Consider the following 22,886-nt stretch of genomic DNA (forward strand, 5'->3'; position numbering starts at 1 on the left):
GAAGGAGGTTCTACAGTGAGAAAGCATCTGGGGAATGGCATGCGTTTGCACATGGTGGACCCCCACAGCAGCCACAGCCACACAAGGACACTGGAGCAAAAACATCAGGGGTGCAGGGGCCATAGCGGATCTAAGGCCATGTCAGCTGCACCAGTCATGACCCAGGCACCAGTTCAGTCACCTGCTGCAGTTGTTGCTAGCCAGTTTGAACTAGAAATGAGATGGGACATGGCCAAGATTTTAACCGGACTTAAAAACTTGGAAGAGGAGAGTGCTGAGAATTGGAGGATGTTGTGATACATCAAGAAGAAAATTAAGAAAACCAAGAAATGAACTTAGTGGTGGTCATTACAACCCTGGCGGTCGGTGTCAAGCGGCAGTAAGACCGCCAACAGGCCCGTGGTAAAAAAAATTGAATTATGATCGTGGCGGAAACCGCCAACAAAGACAGCCACTTTAACACTCCGACCGCCACAGCGGTACAGACAAACAGCTTGGCGGTCACCGCCAACAGACAGGCGGAAGACAAAGTAACGCCCACAGCATCACAACCTACCAATCCGCCACCTTTTCCGGAGCGGATTCACCGCATATAAAAATACGGCGGAAACAGGACTTCGAAGGGAAAAGGCTCACCTCTACACACCCCACGAGGAACCAGGACACCATGGAGTCGGAACTCCAAATTCTCCCTGCGATAGTCTTCCTGCTCCTCTACCAGGAGCACGAACGCCGCAGCGAAGAACACAGTGAGTACTGCACCTACGACACAGGGGAGGGGGGAGGGAAAAAACAGGGAAACACACATGCAACACCCCCACCCCCACCCTCACCCACTACAACACACACACTAATACATATTTATACATGATAGTTACACCCCCAACCCCCCCCGGAAGAATGCAAAGACAAAAGAAAATGAGTGTAACCATTGTAATATATTAAAATCAAGTACGCAAAAATATATATATACAACATAAACAAAATATACACCAAGCTTAGTAGTCCAGGTAGTGCTCCAATGAAGTCCGTGGAACACTGGGCCCACACGTTATGAGCGAGGCATCAGAGAGCAAGAAAACAGGCACCTTGGGGGAGGGAAAGGGGGGGCACCTCAGCCGGTTGAGTGCCCGACGCCAAATCCACGAGAGGGCCACATGGCCACTGTTCAATCCTGGGGAGTGCAAAGCAACAGTCTCTCAAGTCTATACAGTGGGTGGATTGCCCAATGTACCATCCTGGGGAGTGCAAAGCCACAGTCTCTCAAGTCTATACAGTGGGTGGGTTGCCCACTGTTCCATCCTGGGGAGTGCAAAGCCACAGTCTCTCAAGTCTCTACAGTGGGTGGGTTGCCCACTGTTCCATCCTGGGGAGTGCAAAGCCACAGTCTCTCAAGTCTATACAGTGGGTGGGTTGCCCACTGTTCCATCCTGGGGAGTGCAAAGCCACAGTCTCTCAAGTCTCTACAGTGGGTGGGTTGCCCACTGTTCCATCCTGGGGAGTGCAAAGCCACAGTCTCTACAGTGGGTGGGTTGCCCACTGTTCCATCCTGGGGAGTGCAAAGCCACAGTCTCTCAATTGGATGACAGTCTCCACTGGTTCTGGAGGGTGCTCTGTGCCCAGAGTGCTTCATCCTGCTAAGGACAGAGGTAGTGGATGTATCTCTCCACTGGTTCTGGAGGGGGCATTGTGCCCAGAGTGCTTCATCCTGCTAAGGACAGAGGTAGTGGATGTATCTCTCCACTGGTTCTGGAGGGGGCCTTGTGCCCAGAGTGCTTCATCCTGCTAAGGACAGAGGTAGTGGATGACAGTCTCCACTGGTTCTGGAGGGGGCTTTGTGCCCAGAGTGCTTCATCCTGCTAAGGACTGAGGTAGTGGATGTATCTCTCCACTGGTTCTGGAGGGGGCCTTTTGCCCAGAGTGCTTCATCCTGCTCGTGACAGACTCAGTAGCATCAGTGCCCTTGGCGCTCATTGGCCAGCGGTGCTTGGAGCGGCAGTGCCCTGTTCAGTGGTACTTGAGGCGGCGGTGCCCTGTCCAGCGGTGCTTGGAGCGGCGGTGCCCTGTTCAGCGGTGCTTGAGGCGGAGGTGCCCTGTTCAGCGGTGATTGAGGCGGCGGTGCCCTGTTCAGCGGTGCTTGGAGCGGCGGTGCCCTGTTCAGCAGTGCTTGGAGCGGCGGTGCCCTGTTCAGCGGTGCTTGAGGCGGTGGTGCCCTGTTCAGCGGTGCTTGAGGCGGCGTGCTCCTTTGCAGTGACTCAGCTGCTGGCGGTCCTCTCTGTCCCATCGGGGCTTGTGCTGGCAGTCCTCTCTGTCCCTTGTGCTGGCAGTCCTCTCTGTCCCAGCGGGGCTTGTGCTGGCGGTCCTCTCTAGCCCAGCGGGGCTTGTGCTGGCGGTCCTCTCTAGCCCAGCGGGGATGATGGCGGCGGCCTCCTGGGCAGTGGGGATGATGGCGGTGGCCTCCTGGGCAGAGGGGATGATGGCGGTGGCCTCCTGGGCAGCGGGGGTGATGGCGGTGGCCTCCTGGGCAGCGGGGATGATGGCTGTGGCCTCCTGGGCAGCGGGGATGATGGCCTGGGCAGCGGGGATGATGGTGGTGGCCTCCTGGGCAGCGGGGATGATGACGGTCTCCTCCGCCATGCTGCTCTTTCCTGGTTTCTTGTGGCCCTTCCCCACCTTTTGAAGGTGTCGCAGCTGAGTCCACACTCCCACAGGGACCCCTGGGAGCGGCTTTGGTGGCTGGAGTCTTCCCCCTCTCCCGCCGGGCACTGGACAACTTTTGATGCTTCACAGGTGGGGGACTGTCCACGCTGTGGCTCCGTGCCACACTGGCTGCCCTGGTGGCCAGTGCACTCCAGATTCCGGTGACCACAGGCACCACTGGTCCCGGAGATGTTGTGGCTGAGGTGCAAGTTCGGGACCTAGGAGACGGACGGGGTGGAGGAGGTGTGGGAAAGAGGTCAAGGTTGTACAGGAAAGGTTTTTTGGAGACACTGGGATGGGTAGCTGGAGGGGGTTTGGGAGTGGAGGAAGCGGTTGTGGTTGTAGGGGGTGTTCGTTTGCTGACTTTGGGTGAAAGGTGCATGGGCTGGAGGCTGTCGTGAGGTGGATGGCTGTTGGATGGGTGTGTGCCTGCATTTGTGTATCTTGGGAGGTGGCGTCACAGACACACTGGGAGAGGACACAGGGGACGTGTGAATGGTAGTGTGGGTGGTGACTGCACGTGAGCGGGGTGTGGTGGTGGGTGTGCTGATGATGGCAGTAGTGGCTGAAGATGTAGTGCATGCAGGTGTGAGTGTAGACGAGACTGGGAGGGAGGAGGGTGACAAGGAGGAGGGGGACACAGTGGAGGCAGTGGATGTTGGTGTGTCTGCATGTGTGTGATGCTTGCGTGAGTGCCTGTGGGATGTGTGGTGCTTATGTTTGCCTGAGCTTCCCTTGTGTGTTGACGTGTGTGTATGCTGGTCTGTAGGTGTGTTTGTGATAGGCGGGGTACAGGGGATTGGGTCTGGGTGGAGGAAGTTGGAGGGGGGAGGCTAGAGACAGGGACAATGGCTGCCATCAGTGCTGAGGCCAGAGTCTGAAAAGCTCGCTGAAGGGCCTCCTGACCAGAATGAATGCCTTCCAGGAATGCATTTGTTTGTTGCAACTGCCTTTCTACACCCTGGATGGCATTCAAAATGGTAGACTGCCCAACAGTGAGGGACCGGAGGAGGTCAATGGCCTCCTCACTGAGGGCAGCAGGAGTGACTGGGGCAGGGGCTGAGGTGCCTGGGGCAAAGGTGATGCCCACTCTCCCGGTTGAGCTAGCACGGGGCAAAGGCTGAGGGGCTGCTGGGAGGCCGGTGCTGGAAGGGGGGGTGGCGGCTGTACCTGTAGATGGGGGGGCACAGATGTTGCCGCCACCACAAGGGAGCTCCTATCAGAGGACGAGTCCGTGTCGCTGGTCTAAGCTCCTGTCCCCGCCGTGGAGCTCCCCTCGACCTCCATCCCACTGGTGAAGTCCGAGTCTGTAGTGTTGCTCTCCATGGCCATGTGGGATGCAGCCCCCTCGTGCTCCAGTGCCACTGCTCCTCCGCCTGATGATGCTAATGCACACAAGAACAGGGAGACCACTAAAAGGGGGGGGGATGACAGAAGAAAGACATGTTGAGTGCATGCATTACCGCTACCGTTGGCGGACACTACAGACACAGAATCCCCCTGCACTATGCCGCGCTCTTGGGCTCCACTGTTCAATCCCTGGGAAATGGCCTACTAGGCTATGGACGACATCTGCACACATGGATGACACAGGGGCATGACTAGGTGTACTTGGCACTCTACAGGGGTGGGGTGGTGTGCCACATGGCCTGCCTTACGGAGTGACCTTGCCTACGAAACTCGCCCTGGCCCAGGGAAACCCACAGCCCACCTCCCCCACCCAGACCCCTCCACTGCGCAAAATAAGCAGGATGAGAGTGTACTCACCCCCTTGTGGCTGCTCTCAAGCGCCCATCCAACTCTGGGTACGCCACCGCCCGGATCCTGAACATCAGGGGGGTCATGGTGCGACGGGCACCCCACCCACGTTGGGAGGCCATCCCCAGCTGAGCCTCCGCCGTCTTCTTGCTCCAGCGGCGAATGACCTCCCATCTTTTCCGGCAGTGGGTGCTCCGTCTGTGGTAGACCCCCAGGGTCCGGACGTCCTTGGTGATGGCACGCCAAATATCTTTTTTCTGGTGGGCGCTGACCTACATGAATTGTACAGGGGAAGAGAAACTTATTACCAACTGTCATTGGCCCCCATCCCTACCCTTGCCATATGGCACATGCACTCATCGTTTTTTCATGCACGCCGCAATCTCCCCCCCCTTCTTACATCCACCCCACTCCACACAGGCATAGCCCATACAGCATGCTCCCAGTGTACTTACCTGTTTGTCTGGAGGACTGTACAGTAGCGTGTACTGGGGGAGGACCCCGTCCACGAGTTTCTCCAACTCCTCCAATGTGAAGGCAGGGGCCCTTTCCCCAGACACTAGAGCCATTGTCTCTTCTAGACCGAGGTCACAGCAGCACTTGCAGTGTAGGTCCTCTCCTGTCGAAGATCAGGTATCGAGTGATTGAACAGATAGAAAATGGCGGTCACATCCGCGGCGGTGCGTACCATCACCGCCGGCATACATCGTCATTGGCTCATGGGACCCATAGGGTCCAATGTTAACCAATGCAGCATTGCGCCGCGGTCTTTGACCACCTACCGCGATGGTGTACAACGCCAGCGCAGTTACCTCACATCCCATTGTCCCACTTTAGAGGGCCCACATGGCTTTATTTTTAACTGCGTCACACATACCTAGGCCTAGACTCAACACACATACAGGCCACTTTTTGGATTATGATTCGTGTTCTGTGTAAGCTGTGGGTACGTACCTCTGAGTTGGTTGACTCTGTGCTCGCTGTTGTCCTTCATCGGCACCGTCCGCTGGGACATGTGAGGAGATGGCGGCATCCTCCGGTGTACCGACCGCTAGTGGACCTGTTGACAATGGAGGAAAGACATGTGATAATCACCTACAGGCTTGACCGTGCCACAATCCAGGAACTGTGTACCCAGCTGGAGCCAGACCTGATGTCAGCTATCCTCCATCCCACAGGAATCCCCCCTCAAGTGCAGGTGCTGTCAGTGCTCCATTTCCTTGCAAGTGGGTCATTTCAAACAACTGTGGCCATTGCATCAGGGATGTCCCAGCCTATGTTTTCCAACGTGTTGTCCATAGTGTTGTCTGCCCTGCTGAAACACATGCGGAGCTACATCGTTTTCCCTCAGGTGGAGGATTTGCCTACAGTGAAAGGTGATTTCTATGCCCTGGGACATATCTCCAACATCATAGCTGCCATAGATGGGACACATGTGGCTTTGGTCCCCCGCAGAAGTGAACAGGTGCACAGAAACCGGAAGAGTTACCATTCCATGAATGTATAGATGGTATGTTTGGCAGACCAGTACATCTCCCATGTTAATGCCAAGTTCCCTGGCTCAGTGCATCACGCCTAGATCCTGCGGAATAGCAGCATCCCTTATGTGATGGGTCAACTCCAGAGGCACTGTGTGTGGCTATTAGGTGAGCACCTGGAAGCAAGACAGTGGGAATGGTTGTCTGGGTCTGGGGTTATCCCTACAGGTTAGTGTGTGTCTAACAGCTGTCCCTCGCCATTTGCAGGTGACTCTGGTTACCCCAACCTGTCATGGCTACTGACCCCAGTGAGGAATCCCAGGACAAGGGCAGAGGAACGCTACAATGAGGCCCATGGGCGAACACGGCGGATAATCGAGCAGACCTTCGGCTTCCTGAAGGTCAGATTCAGGTGCCTCCATATGACAGGTGGATCCCAATTCTACTCACCAAAGAAGGTGTGCCAGATCATCCTGGCCTGCTGTATGCTTCACAATTTAGCTTTACGAAGACCGGTGCCTTTTCTGCAGGAGGATGGTCCAGATGGAGGTGTTGTTGCAGCTGTGGAGCCTGTGGACAGGGAAGACGAGGAAGCAGAAGAAGAAGACATGGACAACAGGGACTCCAGCAATATTTCCAGTGAAACACAGGTAAGAATACAAACCTGCCTACTACATGTACTTTAACACTACTACCTCTCTACTGTCTTTCGTTTTCACCCAGTGTATGGTCACTGAGTTGTCACTTTCCCTTACAATTTCACAGATGTGGGTCCCACTGTGTGACATCTGCTTTGATTCCTCATGGACTAGACCTGTGTGACATAGGTATGTTGACATTACAAATGAAAGAGCTTTTTGACATTGTAATTGCTAATACACTATTCTGAAATCACAGACTGACTCCAGATTGTTTTGTGCTTTAAGGGTGTTTATTTTAGTGCTCAATATTGGAGAGGGTAGCAAAATGGTGAGGGGTGATGGTGGAGGAATGTCCATGGCAGAATCCAGTCTATTAGTCTCACAGGTGCATTGCCCAAATGGGCATAGGAAGTGGAGCTAGGGCAGTTTACGGATGGACAGGGTGACAAAGTGGGACGGAAGGATGACATTCAGGGTGGTCTCATTTCTTGGTGGGAGTCTTGGCATCGTTCTCTGTCTTTGTCCTGGATCTCAGGGACCGTTTGAGGGGTGGTTCTCCCTCTGCAGGGGGTGGGGTGCTGGTGTGGTGGTCCTGTGGCGGTGTCTCCTGTCCACTAGCGCCGGCGGAGGTGGTGGGCAGTTCATTGTCCAGGCTAGTGTCAGGGGCCCCTTGTAGTGCCACAGTGTCCCTCCTGGTGTTGAGTACTTCCTTCAGCACCCATACGATGGTGCCCAGGGTGGGATTGTTGGCTCTGAGTTCCTCCCTGAAGCCCAAATACTGTTCCTCCTGCAGGCACTGGGTCTCCTGAAACTTGGCCAGTACCGTTGCCATCGTCTTCTGGGAGTGGTGGTAGGCTCCCATGATGTTGGAGAGGGCCTTGTGGAGAGTGGGTTCCCTTAGCCTGTCCTCCCCCTGTCGCACAGCAGCCCTCCCAGTTCCCCTGTGTTCCTGGGCCTCCTTCCCCTGGACCGTGTGCCCACTGCCACTGCCCCCAGGTCCCTGTTGTTGTTGGGGTGGTGGGTTATCCTGGGTTCCCTGTAGTGGTGGACACACTGCTGATTGACGTGTCCTGGGGACGGTGGAATGGGCCCGCTGGGTGGCTGCTGTGCTGGTGTTTCCAGAGGGGGGAAGCTCTGTAGTGGCCTGTGACTGTGTGATGGGAACCGACTGTCCTGAGGTCCCCGATGGGCCGGGCTGGTTATCTAGATCCAGTTGGACAGAGGTGCTGTCATCACTGTGGGCCTCTTCTGTTGGTGGTGTGGACATGTGTGGACCCTCCTGTCTGGTGACGTTGGGTAGGGGTCCTGCAGGGGTATAAAAGGATGTTTATTACATCTGTGTGTGCCATGGTGTGCAATGGGTGGGTCACCGTGTACCCCAGTGCTTGCATTCCTGTGTGGAACCTTGTGTGATGATGGTTTAGGGAGGTGTATGGGTATGTGCAGTGGGCATGCTTTAGTGATGGGTGTCCATGCTTTGTTGTTGCATGCAGGGCTTGGTGTTGGGATGTGTGGTTTGTGATGTTGGGACATTTGTGAGGAGTTGGAGTGATGGGGTGAGGGTGAGGGTGGGGGTATGTGATGGCATGCAGGTAGGGTAGGGGATGTAATAGTTAAGATTTGACTTACCAGAGTCCATTCCTCCAGCTACTCCTGCGAGGCCCTCAGGATGCAGAATCGCCAAGACCTGCTCCTCCCATGTTGTTAGTTGTGGGGGAGGAGGTGGGGGTCCGCCCCCAGTCCGCTGAACCGCAAGGTTGTGTCTTGAGACCACAGAACGCACCTTCCCCCGTAGGTCGTTCCACCTCTTCCTGATGTCATCCCGATTTCTTGGGTGCTGTCCCACTGCATTGACCCTGTCCACTATTCTGCGCCATAGCTCCATCTTCCTTGCAATGGGGGTGTGCTGCACCTGTGATCCGAATAGCTGTGGCCCTACCTGGACGATTTCCTCCACCATGACCCTGAGCTCCTCCTCCGAGAACCTGGGGTGTCTTTGCCGTGCCATGGGGTGGTGTGGGTGATGTGTGGGGTGGTGTGTGTGGTGATAAGTGTGCTGATATGTAGTGGGGTGTTGTGTGAGGTGCATGGAAGTTATGTGGGTGATGGTGTTGTGTGCCTGTGGATGCTAGTATTGGTGATGGTGGTGTCTCTTTCTGTGCTTCTTTCTCAATTGTGGTTGTAGGGGTTTGTGGGTGATGTGGGTGTGTGTTTTATATTGTATTGGGTGTGCTGGAGTGGTTTGTGTATGTGTACCATGTGTGTGTATTTCGAATTGTCCAATGTGGTAGTGTTTTGTATATGTATGTGTGTTTTGAGTGCGGCGGTGTGTACCGCCAATGGAATACCGCGGTTGAAAGACTGCCGCGTGGATTCGTGGGTCGTGATAGTGTGGGCGTATTTCTGTTGGCGTGACGGTGTCGGTTTTGTTTTCGCCAGTTTATCACTGACCTTTGGTGTGGCGGACTTGTGTGGATGTCTGAATATTGGCGGATTCCGTGCTGTGGGTCATAATAGCTGTGGCGGAATGCCGCGGCGGTGTGTTGACGGTCTTCTGCACGGCGGTAAGCAGCTTTTACCGCCAATGTTGTAATGACCGCCATAGTGTTGTATAACCTCCCAGTTTCTTCACTTCCCTTTTACTGTTTCACATAGTTTTAGACCGGGTTTTAGATGGGTATTTTGAGAATAGTATAGGGAAGGCATAGGTTAGGTGAAGTATAGTGGGGGTGAGTTTTTCCCCAAAAAATTATTGTTGGAGGGTTGGGTGGGGGGGTCATATTGGGATATTTGTGTATAAACAAATTAAACAAAAAAAATTGAAAGCATAACAAAAAATATATATGTGTTTAGGCCATAGGTTAGGTTAGTACATGTGTAGTCATAGTTTATGTTGTCCTACTTGTAATTTGTCTCTTAAGGGGGGGAGGGGCCAATGTTTAGAGGGTGGTGTTACATGTATCAGATAAGTTTAGAATAGGTTAGATAGGTATAGTTATTAGTTAAGTTTAGTTAGTATAGGTTAGTTTAGCATAGGGTAGGTTTTAGGTTAGTTTTTGGTATATAGTTTCACAATAAATCCTGTTTATCTTAGCCTAATAATTTTGTGAGTTGATTGAGTGTCTGTGGTTTCTCATGAGTGCACTGGCCAAGTTGGGGGAATGGCCTAGGGTATGCTTACTGTCTTGATTTCCCAGGTTTACCATGTGCATCCCCTATGACCAAGGAGCTGTCAGAATGGCTGCTACATACCGTCTACTAGTGCATACATTTGCCATGCAGTGTCCTAGCCATTCACAATGTGTATGTATACTTTATCTTGGACAGGTGACTATGGTACTTCACCTGTCATTGGTGGGGTCCTGCAATTTAATTATTGACAATTGTGGCACATCTGACAACATGCAAATTTGGAATTGTATCCTGCAACACTGACAGGTGGCCATCACTGATAAGGTTAGCTTCTCCTGTACCACACATATAAGTTGTACTGGTACTCCAATCTGGGTAAATTACCATTTAATTGGTTGAGAGCCATACATGCCAATTGTCTACTTCAAAGAATATCTGTTCAAATTTATATAGTATACTCTGTACGTTGGTTGTATCTGACAACAGCCTGTTGTCTGTTATGCTGCTGCCAGTTTGGGTGGGGATTTATTGTAGCCTCTGCTTCATGACAGCAGCTATGTCGGCAAGAGACTGCTGGAGTCCACATAGCGAGAAGTGGGTACCTCTGATAGCAGCAGAGTTGGCCTTATTTGGACTAAGGCACGTCTTCACTCCCTCTAGGCTGCTTGCCATGGTCTCTGTCCCCACCCGCACCTACTTGACCCTCTCCCCGCTGGACTCCTACCATTGACCTCTGAAAGCTGATCTCTGGGTCCTTGGAGTCCAGGGCTGTGTGATTACTGGCTGGTGGTGTGTGTTGGTAGCTGCACAGATTAGTTTTCTCTGCACCAACACAGACATTGGTGCAGCATGATGATGGGGTGCCTGCCTTGAAGGGATGATTTGTTCATGTGCAGGGAGGTGTCCCTTCCTGCATATGTACAAGCTATTTTTGTTGCAATGGCATTTCAATGTGTGCTGCAAGATGCAGCACAAATGAGTAAAGGCAATGCGACAATGAGGAAGGTAAGCATTTTGGCCAGAGACATCACCTGTGGGGTGGTATTGACTTCTGTCCTAATCTCTAATATCTGCGTTGTACTTGTATAGGGGCTTTGACTATTAGCAATGGGTGATGTAATGGCACAGCCACACTATTTGCACATGCCTACCAGGTAATGTGGTGCATATTTACATGGTGGAATATAGCCAAAGTGAGTGGCCTATGTTGATGTTCTGTATATGTTGTATTGCATAGCACAACCAAAGTGTCAGTACATGTGTGGCTTGTGTGGGGATGGTGCATCTTGATTCAGGGCCAATGTGTCTCGATGCAGCTCTTTAGCATGCATTGAGTGTCTTTCCCCTTCTGCTATTAGTGGAGTTCCAGATCTCCCCCCTTGCAACTTACCCTGTATTTGTGGTGGTTCCTGGTAGTCTGCGCAGTCCTGCGATTCCAGTGACCAGCTCATCAGGGATGACCGCTGCAACCATCTCCTCCAGCTCATCCAGGTCCTCCTGTGGTGTGGAACTTCCACCTTCAGTCTGCAGGGCTGCCTTATGGTTCCTGGTGAGTTTCTCCTTAGCCCTGCACTTGCAATCGTGCTAGCGCTTCTTTACCTCAGTGACAGTCCTCATCACCGCTGTGACCCTGTTGATTTTGTCCACTTTTGTCTGCCATATTGCGTCTCTCCTACTGACCGGCAATTTGGACGTGACGAATAGCTGGTGTTGGTGCTCCGTCACCTCTCTGACCAGCATGTCATACTCCTCATCGCTAAAGCGACACTTGCGATTTCTCTTCTTTTTCTCCTGGGACTTTTGTGGACCCTCCAGGCTGGTACTTGGGTGATTGGGGTCTCCCTGGGGACTCGCCTTGCCTGATGATTCCATCTTCTCTGGCAATTGCACTCTTTCCTGCTTGTGAGTTTCCTTTTGATGCTAATGTGATGTAAAAATGACACAAATCCTTTTGCAACATGTTTACGTGCCGCAAAATGTTCTAGCGCCACTTTTGCAGCATTAGCATCATTTTTCCTTACGGCATGTTGCAGATGTTAGCGTAATTTTTTTTTCACACTAACCATTCCTTGGTGCCATTCTATGTCAATTCATAAATATGGCGCACGGATGGCGCTAAGGAATTACACTAGCTCACGTTAAAAAAAGTAACGCACAACTGCGCTACACAGCTGTGCGTCATTTTTCATAAATATGCCCCTTTGTTCCCAACCCAGGAAGAATTTCTTCTTCTTCCATTGTCAGGAGTAACATTTCATCCTTTTTCAGTATGGGAAAAGATTAGAGAAGAGCAGTTAAAAATCCTTAAAACATGCAAGTTAGTAGGTTTGCACAGACTGAAATGCATTCTAGCCCTGAAACTATTGCTTACTGCTTCCTCCAGCCCCCATATGTAAAAAGGTGGCAAAATAAGGAAATTGCTATAGTAGGTCTTGAAATTGCTAGTATTCAAGCCCTACTATAGTATTAGCCCTGGCATAATCAGAGAGACTATTATCAGAGCTCTTACATAATGAGATTTCTGCCATAATTTGTTGCTGCAGTACTTGGCACCAAAGGGACAAGTAGATTTTTTTACAGGACACGTAGATTTAAGAAGAAACCTGATCCCATGGATAAGTGGATATTTTATTAAATTCCACATCCCTGAGACCTACCACATGAATATTAATGAGGTAGGTTTTGGTTTGCCACCCATTAGGAATCGTTAAAATCACAGGGATGGTGGTCTGGTGGGGTCAGCAGACCACCATGTCTCCGACTGCTTTTCAATAAAGCAAAAAAAAAATTTCAATGCAGCCAGTTTTCCTTAAAAAAAACTGGATGTGTTAAAAAAAAAATGAAAGTTTTCTTTTCTTTTTTAAGACTAAGCAGTTGTCCCTGTGGGAAGACTGCCTGCTCTTAAAAAATGCTTTTACAAACCTTCACAAAGAGGAACGGGTCTCTTGGGGTCCCCTTCCTATTTGCGCATGGGTTAGCTCCAAATTGAATTCTGCGGTATATTGCAAATGTTTTTTCATCTACATTTTGGTTGCCAAATATTCACACATACCACTGTAATTCGGAATTAGAGAAGCGCTAAGCATGCCCCTTTGTAGTACTGAATCGCAAACCCAATTTGCGATTCAATGATAGGTTATTGAATCACAAATAGGGCTTTCTACATACCAAAAAGCCTTTTTGCGTTCGCAAAAGGGAGGATTCTGTAAATAGGCCCCTTTGCGACCGGCAAAAAGGTTTGTACATGTGGCCCTTCATCTCACCACTCTGCCGTCTTGCCCATGCACCCAAGATTAAAGTTTCTGAATAAGTACTTGTGCGCGAAAGCAAGTCCAGTCTTTGTCTCCGGATCACATTCAGTCTGTCATGGCGATGATGGCTTAAAATAAAAGTAAAGCAGCTTCCCACAAGAACAAGTAGACCAGATTTTTGCTGACATATGACAATAACAGAAATTAGTGCAGATGTCTCTACTTGAGACAAGGGATCACCTAATGCCATCCTGACCAACTATAGACTCGATCTTTGGCACATGTTTGACCAGTACACCTCCTTCCTGAACTAGGCTCAGGAACATTACTATAATGATCACCCTGGTGATCATTGCAGAAGCCAAAACACACCCCAATCTGCTAATACGCTTAATAAAAGGGTATTCCTATAGCTTCTTTTCATGTGGAGTCTCTTCAACAGGCACAAGTTTATGTACAATTATTTGGAGGTGGGCGGTTAGCTCTTTGCCCCACACTGATCCCACAAACGCACGTTAAATAATACCATGCCTCATCGGATAAACGTATGTAAGTGATGGGAGGAAGAATGAACAGAGTGCAACATTTTTAGTACTGTCAGTCCTCCGAGATCAAAATTTCCAAAATCAACGCTATAAGGCAATCTGTCCAATGACAATGAACCACAAAGACTAAAACCGGAAACATTATTGGACCGGGTCCAAATAAAAAACTTAAGTCACTCATATACCTGTATGGTAGGTTCAGGCTGAGTTTCCACCTTTCGTGCCATCATTGGCCCATCTCTTAAAATACAATTATTCCATTGCTACATTCGGATTAGAAAGCGCCCAATTTTCCTATATCCTGAATCCATAGACTTGCGGTTAACAAGAGTGTTTTGTCATATTTCAAAGCTAGAAGCTCTTTTTTCACTTGCTGACGTTCCTGTCTCAGCTTGAAAAATATTTTCCTGTTACTTGCTCACTGTGCTGCGGGGCACACCTGTCAACCAGTGGTTGTTCCCATCCCACATGGAGCGCTGAAAGGCAGTCATGATCACAGGTTCTCCACTAATCCCATAAGAAACACAGAATTAAGGAAATGCTGTCCATCTATCTTTAAATCCTTTGCTTTAGCCAAGGCCAGCAAGCCCAAAATCCTTAGCCTTGCTGCCCTTGCACCATTCTCTAGTTGCTCCACATTCATTTACAGTATAGATTTAGTTGCCATAGCACAGCCCTCAAATTGCTGGCTTATTTGGGTTATAAGCTTTCTACCACTGAGCATCTTCTCCATTTCAGCTGGTTGGCGGTCCATTCATCTCACATCATGCTTTGTAACTGCGATGTGACTTGTAAGAGATTCAACCATCCCCTCCATTGAGAAGACCTATGCCGCTATGGATTTCATGTGCTCACTCTTTGTCATCAACAGCGCTTTCTCTTCTGGGTGTTCCACAATAATGTGTGCAGACTTCCTGATAGGAAGTGTTGCAGAATTTTGCAAAGTCCAGTGAGACTACAGCAAGAGTTTGGGTCTAGCGTCCGTTTTGGGTGGAGTTCTATTTGAACCAAGCCCAAAGCCCCATTCAACGCTTTGCTTTCAAGTTTCTTGAACTCACCATCAGCTGTATCACCTGCCCCAGTGCGATTTCCGAGTTCTGAGAATCGAAGGTTCTTCATGGCAACTAAAATCCTTTACCAACATCTCTGTCTGGTATCTCCTCCTGTAGTTTCTCTTGTTTGTGGAATTACGGGCCTCCTTTAAAAAAAGAAAGAAAAAACAAAATCTCAAGGCATTTATTCAAAACCTATTTTATACTCACGTAAGACTTTGAGCATATTAAGAAACTTTGATCATGCATGCAACAGCCTATGGAAAGTAAGAGTCAGACAAAATAAATGAAAAGACGTATTGCTTTATAGACGTTACTGGCATCACATAAACTAGAGGACAAGAAGCTGTGTCCAAAGTATTACATTGTGGGAAGCGATGAGTGGCTTAGCCGAATTTATAAGAAGACAAGGCATATTTCCTAAAGCAAGCAAATGCTGACAACAAGACCTGTTAAAGGAAAACAACTCATGTCACTGGATACATTGTCACAGAGCAAGAATGTAAATGTGGCCAGTCCATAGTTAAAGTCATCACACATGTTATTTTGTATGTACTGTTGCTAAGAAAGTATTCTCTTTGTGGTTATAAGGGGTCGTCAGACCCTATAAGTAACAACGTTTCCCAGTTCCAAAAACCAGAGTAGAAGCATCCAGGAGATCTAAATCAGTGGGTTTCCTAGTATAGTCAGCAAGAAGTGTATCCAGCCTCTCAATCTCCTTTCCCTCATTCTGTCATTGACAAGGCTCACGTGCATAAATGTACTGTGTTCATGACAGAACCTGACCAGTGATACCTGACTGAAAGCCAAATTGGTGTTTTTCTACACTACTCAGATGACATGGATCAACCCTCGCCAGGAGACCAATCAGGAAACCTCCAGTTAAAACCCAATTTAGCTACAGTTATTTCTCTGCCTTTCATAAAGAAAGAACTCCGTGCTGTGAGGTTAGCAAGTCAGTTCTTGCAACGGGAATTACAGCATTATCACCCTGTGTTATAGTCAGCGACGTTCTGACATCCAGTTTTTCCCTCTGCTACAAAATCCAGCACCTAGTCAAAAGGCATCAACACATCACATAAATGTGGTTACTCCCCTGCTGGTTCCTTTGGTGTTGTCTCCCGCGGGGGTGGGGGGGGGGGGGGTGGAGCGGCGATGCACCTATAGCGGTTGGTGCCGAACCTGCCATCCCGGGATCCTCAGCCCCTTTTACTAATGAGGTCACATGACCTCTGACTGAACAAAAACTTTCCCTCGCCCGGGGGTCCAACTCGGAATAGCCCTCCTATTAGCACACTACATTCCTCCTTAGCCACGGTTGTACAAAATCAAAGAAACAAAGCACAACCATGACATAGAACAAACTGATATCTGACAAACATGAAACACAAAAACACTGAAAAGAATATGTGAGCGGGATGGCTCCTGGAACCCAGTGAGAAGCAACATTAAAGGGCCACCATGAAGTCCTGATACCACTAGGATGGGGTAGGATTGCTCCTTAGGTTGTATTGATGCAGACCCCACGCTGATCAACTATTTCCAGTGCTCTCGACAGATGACCTTGATGCATCTCTGTCAGCATCTTTGAGGGGGTCGACATTACTTGTCTGTGACCTGGGTGGATGCCTCTTCCAGCCTAGGCCCTGGTGTGAGAAGGTAACAAGGAGTCCCTCTCATCGTCAGCGCCACCAGGCTCATGAGGTTGGCCATTCCCAGTGGTAGCATCATATTCAGCAGATTGTGGACTCATAAATGGCTCATGGAAACTCTAAAAGATCGCTTAATTCCTGACTGCTGTCTCTATTTCCCTTTTTGCAGACACTTGCTGTCCTGTATGCAAGTGACCCTCCATGCTTGCCATTTAAAGAGGATTTGGAATTTGTTCCCAGGATGACACTCTTCCCAACTCCAAGTCTCCCACTTGCAGTCTGAAGGGCCTGGTTCACCTCCGTTGGGACGCCTACTATTTTGAATGTTGGAGCAGAGGGATCCCTTGTTGATTGGTGGGTATACTGCAGCCCACACAGGGCGATGAGGGATAATCTCCTCGACCCTCTTGCCAAAACATGATAACAGCCAGCATGGGCGTCCTGTCTGGGAGACTCCCAAAGCCAGCATTTGCCCAATGCCAATGCACCGCCGGAATCTCTTTAGTGAAGATGGGAGTTGGAGTGTCAGGCATCCCTGTGGCTTGACATAGTTCACAGTGTCTGATGGTCTATTCTTTGGCTCAGGCTTCTCGAGATTACCAGTCAGGGTAATTTCAGAAGGCATCCCTCTTTTGTGACTGTCAGTTTATCCCGTAAATGGTTCAATAAGATCAAAGCTTGCCTGGCAACTTTAATTCTGAGTGAAAGCCTGCAGGTGACAGTCTTTCAGTTTCTGACATTACCCCTGCTGAGGCCAGTTGCAGGCAGTCATCTGCTTTGATGACCTCTACGATATCCTCTGGATATACAGGAAGAGTTTGTCATCATTCCACTACCAATCTGATGTACTCTTCAGTTTCGCCCACCACAATCTCCTCATGAGGTGTGGCCGGTGGGACATGAAGCGAGAGGTAGTCAGCAGGACTGTGTATTCCTGGCTTTTATTCCACTGAAACATGGTATTCTTGCAGCTGGAAGATCCACTTCTCAATTCTGGCAGGAGCTTGTGGTCGGTGTTGACCATGAACAGGTCACCATACTTGTATAGATGGAAGTCCCTGCAGCCTCAAATGATTTCAATGGCCTCTTTTTTGATGCAAAAGAAATCGTTGCTTGGTTTCAGCGAGAGCTAGACTTGCATAGGGATTCGGAGCCCACTCCCCACATGGCTGCTTTTGCCACAGTACTTCTCCCAGGCCTGTAGGGTTGACATCCACGAAGGCTCAGTCTCTTTCCGAGAGTCAAAATGGGCAAGAGTGGTATGTTACGACGATACTTGCTCATGGTTTGAAAGGCTTGTTCTTGTTATTCACCCTATTTCCATGGTGTGGATGCCTTTGTGAGTTCTCGGAGGGGTCCAACGATTGAAGTTAACTTTTGCATGAATCTGCCACAATACATGGCCATCCCCAGGAAACTACTCATTTCAGTCACTGTGCTTGCCGCTTGTGCTGCCTTGATGTCAGGTGTAACCCCTTTTGCTGAGAAACAGTAGCCAGAAAAACATCTCTCTTCCTTTAGGAATTCACACCTTTGCTTATGCAGGGTGAGTCCTCTGTCTTGAAGTCAGCAGAATACAGCCCTTAGCCGGCAGACATGCTCCTTCAAAGTCGGAGCATGTCCCAAGATACTGTCACTCACATTTAAGACCCCTGGCAATTCAGTAACACTCCCCGTATGACGTCCTGGAACACCTCAGCAGTGCTGTACATGGCAAAACTGAAGCACCTGTACCTGTGGGAAATGTGTCATACTGTGATTCTGGGCCAAGGGGATGTGGTGATAGTCTGACCTTAAGTCCATTTTGGAGAACAAGAAGGAGCTGGTGAGTTTCCCCTTCAATTTCATTGACTGTTCAGAACAGGTGCCTCTCCCTCTTAATGGCCATATTTAGAAGGCACACATTCAGACATAGCCACACTACCCAGTCTTGTTTTGATTTTCTGGCCACAATGATGGGTGACACCCATGGATTATGCCTGTTCATTCTTACAATGATGTCCTCAATATTGAGTTTGGGGCTGAGATTGGAGACCATGCGCCTGTGTTTCAGGGCTACAAGTTGGGAAGATTGATCAATATGGAGGTGAACCATTCAGCTTTTCAGACAGCAAATGCTTTGGAAAAGAGGTTCAAATTCACTCAGGAGGGAGTCTGTCACGCTGAGGTAGATGCTAAACATAAATTGGATCAACTGCAGACGTTCGGCAATTTGGCAACTCAAGGGCATGCCTGTCCTACCCTAGACGTATACTTTGGCCCTTGTCGAAAGCTCTAGGTACCTCATGTCGGCTGTGAATAATCATGCTTGGGGTAGGCAACTGATGGTGCCGAAGGCATGTATTTGGGTGTTTGTAGAGCAGAGACAGAAGGTGTAGGCATACTATTACAAAGCACTTGCAGCATTATGCTGATTGATGCCCCTATGTTGATGAGCGCGGCATGGACTTGACCTTCTACCAGGATCCGTCAGTGAGGTGCTGTCCATGCTCACATTTACAATGGCCTGACTGCTCGGATTACATGCACAGTGCTTTCTAGGGTGTCATCACCCACATCTTCATCGTCGGGTAGAATTGCTGATGTTTCCATGGTGTTGTTGGCTTTCTTCTCTGATCCTCGCAGCGAGGGTGTGGAGGTGCACACTTTTGCTTAGTGGTTCATCTTCCAACATCCGAAGCATCTATCCTCTTTTGTCAGGTACTCTCCCAAGTGTAGGAATGCACCACTGGCAGGGCCTACTTCCCTAGTAGGTTTTTGGGAATTCTTTCTTGCCATCAGGGGAGTCTTAAGTGACTTGGTAGACGGGCTCTGTTCTTAGCAATCTTTAGAGGGCTCCATCCTTGTGGGACTCACAATATTTGGAGAGTTCTTTCAACCTCCTGAGTGTTGGGAGATCAGCCATCATTTTCCCGGGATCTTGCAGGATCTGTTCACTTAGTTTTGTGGTGAAGCAGCCCTAAATGAAACGTGGAAGGATTCCATCTTGTTCCTCGCATAGGGTACATGTGCTCACCAGCTCTCTGAGACATGTGTAGAACGTATCAACTGATTTGTCAGAGTTCTGAATGCTTTGTAGAGCTAAAAAAAACATTCATAATTGAGGTTTGTAAGCAGCTTGAAGTGTGTTGTCAATGTCACTTTAAGGGTGCCATAAGTGTAGGGAGGTCTTACTTCCACCACCTTCATGGAGAGTCTGTAAATGGCTTCCCCTGCCAGGTGCGAATGCATTGGCTGTAGTCTGTCATTCTCTACTTTCACAGCCGCAAAATACATACCCAGTCTTTCAACCCAAGTCTTCCATTTTGCAGCTTGCGGAGATGGGGTACCAGTCACCAGGAAGGGCTCAAGAGCAGATACGGATGCTATGGTGGAGGGCCTGTTCATCCTGGTAGAAATCTGTGGTGGAGAGCACCAGGCCAGTTGTTGGTGCGCAAATGCCATGCATTGATCCAAGGAGATTGTGGAGGAAACGTGCCACTTCTGACAGGAGCATCATAGCAAGCCACCTTGTGGCATGGCACTGAACTCAGGAATAGCTTGATATTCCGGCTGTGTCAGCAGCGGGTAGTATGTCCAAGTGTGGAAAATGAAATAATACCTACTGTGCCTGACCGGGAGGCTTGTTGTTGCAGGCCCTGAAACCAGAAACGGCTGTGCAGCAGTATATCCCAATTAACACGGACCTGTGGCCTGTTTCTTTGTGTGCCGGGGGTCTCCTGCATAGCTGTTGCTCATGCAGGGCATCCCACCATATCACCATGGGGCCCCAGGTGGCAGAAGGCTCAAGTCAGGGCATGGTCCGGGCCCCCACCTGGAGCCACTGCAGCCGAGGTAGAGTGCGACGCGATGCAGGGCCAGCACAGGCCATCCAACACCTCCAGGCAGGCAGGCAGGCGGTGTGCAGGAGCACATTGTGGATGAGTGTGGGCCTGGGAAAGATAAACACCGATCTTGTTGCCAGTTGTTATGACCCAGGGAGAGATGGCGATGCACCTATAGTAGCTGGCAGCCTAAGCGGTGCTCTGCACTTCATAAATAACACACGAACACAATCAAGGCCTCTTTTAAATGTTGGTAGTTAGTCCATCCTCCATCAAGGTGATGGAGAAAATTACTCTGTCGCCCTTAAAGTAGGTGCCGACCACCAAATTTTGAAATGTTCATCAGCATGGCATTGACAGGAACCACCATCAAAGTTCCTGCCAATGCACTGTAACTTTGCTGGATGGCTCCTTCAAACATGAGTGTCCTACCATAGAGAGGGAAGCATTAAGCACTTTCAGAACCATGTTTTTTCTTGGCGATGAAGGGCATTGAAAAATGGCTAAATGTCCACCAGTCTACAATGCGTGCGTAGACATGTATCTAATTTCAATGGCCCTTACTCCTTCGGGTTGTCGGAGAAGTCTGACCAAGGGAGAAACACAGTATTCTGTGGATTCTGTGTCATCGTGGAACTATGGCCCACCCGAATCAACCATAATGTTCACACGGAGGGGACTTGGTACCATCTTCAGGTTCCATGGGGCCACAACCCCCAAAAACTGAGGCAAATGAGTCACTAATTGACACAATTAAACCCAATTGGAAATGTTCTAGACTCAAAGTTAAACAAAATCACTCTTTCATATGAAAAAACAACTTTTAACTTTTTGGGGGGGTCTTGCCATACTCCAGGAAGACCCAGAACAGGAAGCAGAATCAATATGGAATCCTAGGTTCCACCAGGAGTCCCCCATGAATACTACAAGACCTGTGGAAAGTAAAAAAATAAATAAATACAATTAATAACAGTCATTAAGTTAAAAAAGTTGAAGCACACCATTGAAATTTCACTTGAAAAACATGAACATTGACATTCTATTACTGACATTATACCTAGTTATACTAATAAGATTTTACTTTTACGTAAAAAAAGACCAAACATTTACTGAAAAAGACAAAGGTTAAAATTATGTTATAGTTAGGTATGGTAAGAAGATATTACTTTACGTTAAAGAAATACAGTAATTTACTGCAAAAAAAATTGAAAGTGATATTATAATTAGGTATGAAAAACAAACATTAACTTATGGTATAAAAACCTTAGAAATTGACTGAAAAAACAAAGCTGAAGTGATGTTATAGTTAGCTGACAATGCTAGTTCTAATTTAACATTTTAAAGCTCAAACACCACTGAAATTAACCAGTTACAGTTCAGCGAGCTAACTATAACTTTCACCCCTGCCATGCACTGCTTATAATCTCACATATTACATCACTTATGACATGTTTAATGAAATCATTGATAACAGCATTAATGACATCACATGCGCCCCCCGTCCCAAGCCAATAGAGGCCTGGGGCCGACATACATTAAAAGGGGAAGAGGGGTGCCCCCCGTGTGGCCCTCCTCCCTGAACCAATGCTGGCCCTAGAGACCCAATCCCCTAGGTCCTAAGTGGATGGCCTAATCCCACCCGGAGTACCCACAAGACTCTGATTGTTGGGGGCTGTGGTGGGAGGTCCATGGCCCCCACAGCCCTGCTGCTGTTGTGCTTGCACCCATCCTGTGTGCAGCAGGAGTTGGCGTAGCTTCGACCTGATGGGAGCAGTTTTTTTATCTGCTTCAGCAAATAAACGGGCAGGGAAAAGAATGTGTGCACCCATCCAGTGGGAGCATTACTGCAGCTCAATCTGGGTGGGGGAATATAAGTCTGTATCCCAGGGGAGGGCTCCACAGGACAAAACCATTGAAGTGACCCCTAGGGATGGTGTTTCCCGGGCCTTTCGATGCTCTGAGAGGGTTGTACCTCCCTCCCCTTTAAGCATCAGCCCTGGGAGTTAGGGTCCCAGGCTTTTTGAGTCTCAGAGAGGGGGCGTTTTTGCCCTTAAATTTGATTTTGGCACTGAGGGATGAGGTCCCAGGGGCCTTTCCTGGCTTGGGGGTTGCACCCCCCTCTCCTTTAATTAAACATTAGCTTGAGTATTAGGGTTCCACGACCTTTTGAGGCTCGGAGAGGGAAGCTGCACACCCCTTCCCATAAATTAGATTTTGTCATTGGGGTATGAGGTCCCAGGGACTTTTCCATGCTTGTTGTGGGGGGGGGGGGGGGGTGTAACATCCCCTCCCCTTTAATTAATCATCAGCCTTGAGTTCTCTGGGCCTTTCGAAGGTCAAGTAGGTGGGGCTGAATGCTCATCCCCTAATATTAAATTTTGGACCCGGGGATGGGGTCCCAGGGTTGTTTGAGCTACGGTAAGGGGGGTACACCCCCCCTTTCCTTAAATTATATTTTGGCACTGCTGATGTAGTCCCTGGGGTTTTTTCTGGCACGGAGAGGAAGGTGTGCACCCCCTCCCCATTAATTAAGCATTGCCTGGGGATGTAGTCCCTGGGGCCTTACGATGCTTAGTGGGTTGGGGCTGTGTTAAAATTGGGTTACTAATCAACTGGGGTGTGTTTGCCCTGGTCAACTGGCAACGACAATCCTAGTCAGGGTAAGGCACAAACAAACCTCAAATCAACTTGCGCTCAACTCCCTGGTGGCCTGGCACAGAGCAGTCAGGCTTAACTTAGAGACAATGTTTAAAGTATTTGTGCAACAAACAGTAAACACCACACAAAAAGATCCACACCTGGTTAGAAAAGTAGAGCAGAGTTTAGTAAATAAAACAAGACCAAAACAACAAA

The sequence above is a fragment of the Pleurodeles waltl genome, chromosome 7 (genome assembly GCF_031143425.1).
Source record: "Pleurodeles waltl isolate 20211129_DDA chromosome 7, aPleWal1.hap1.20221129, whole genome shotgun sequence".
Taxonomy (NCBI): Eukaryota; Metazoa; Chordata; class Amphibia; order Caudata; family Salamandridae; genus Pleurodeles; species Pleurodeles waltl.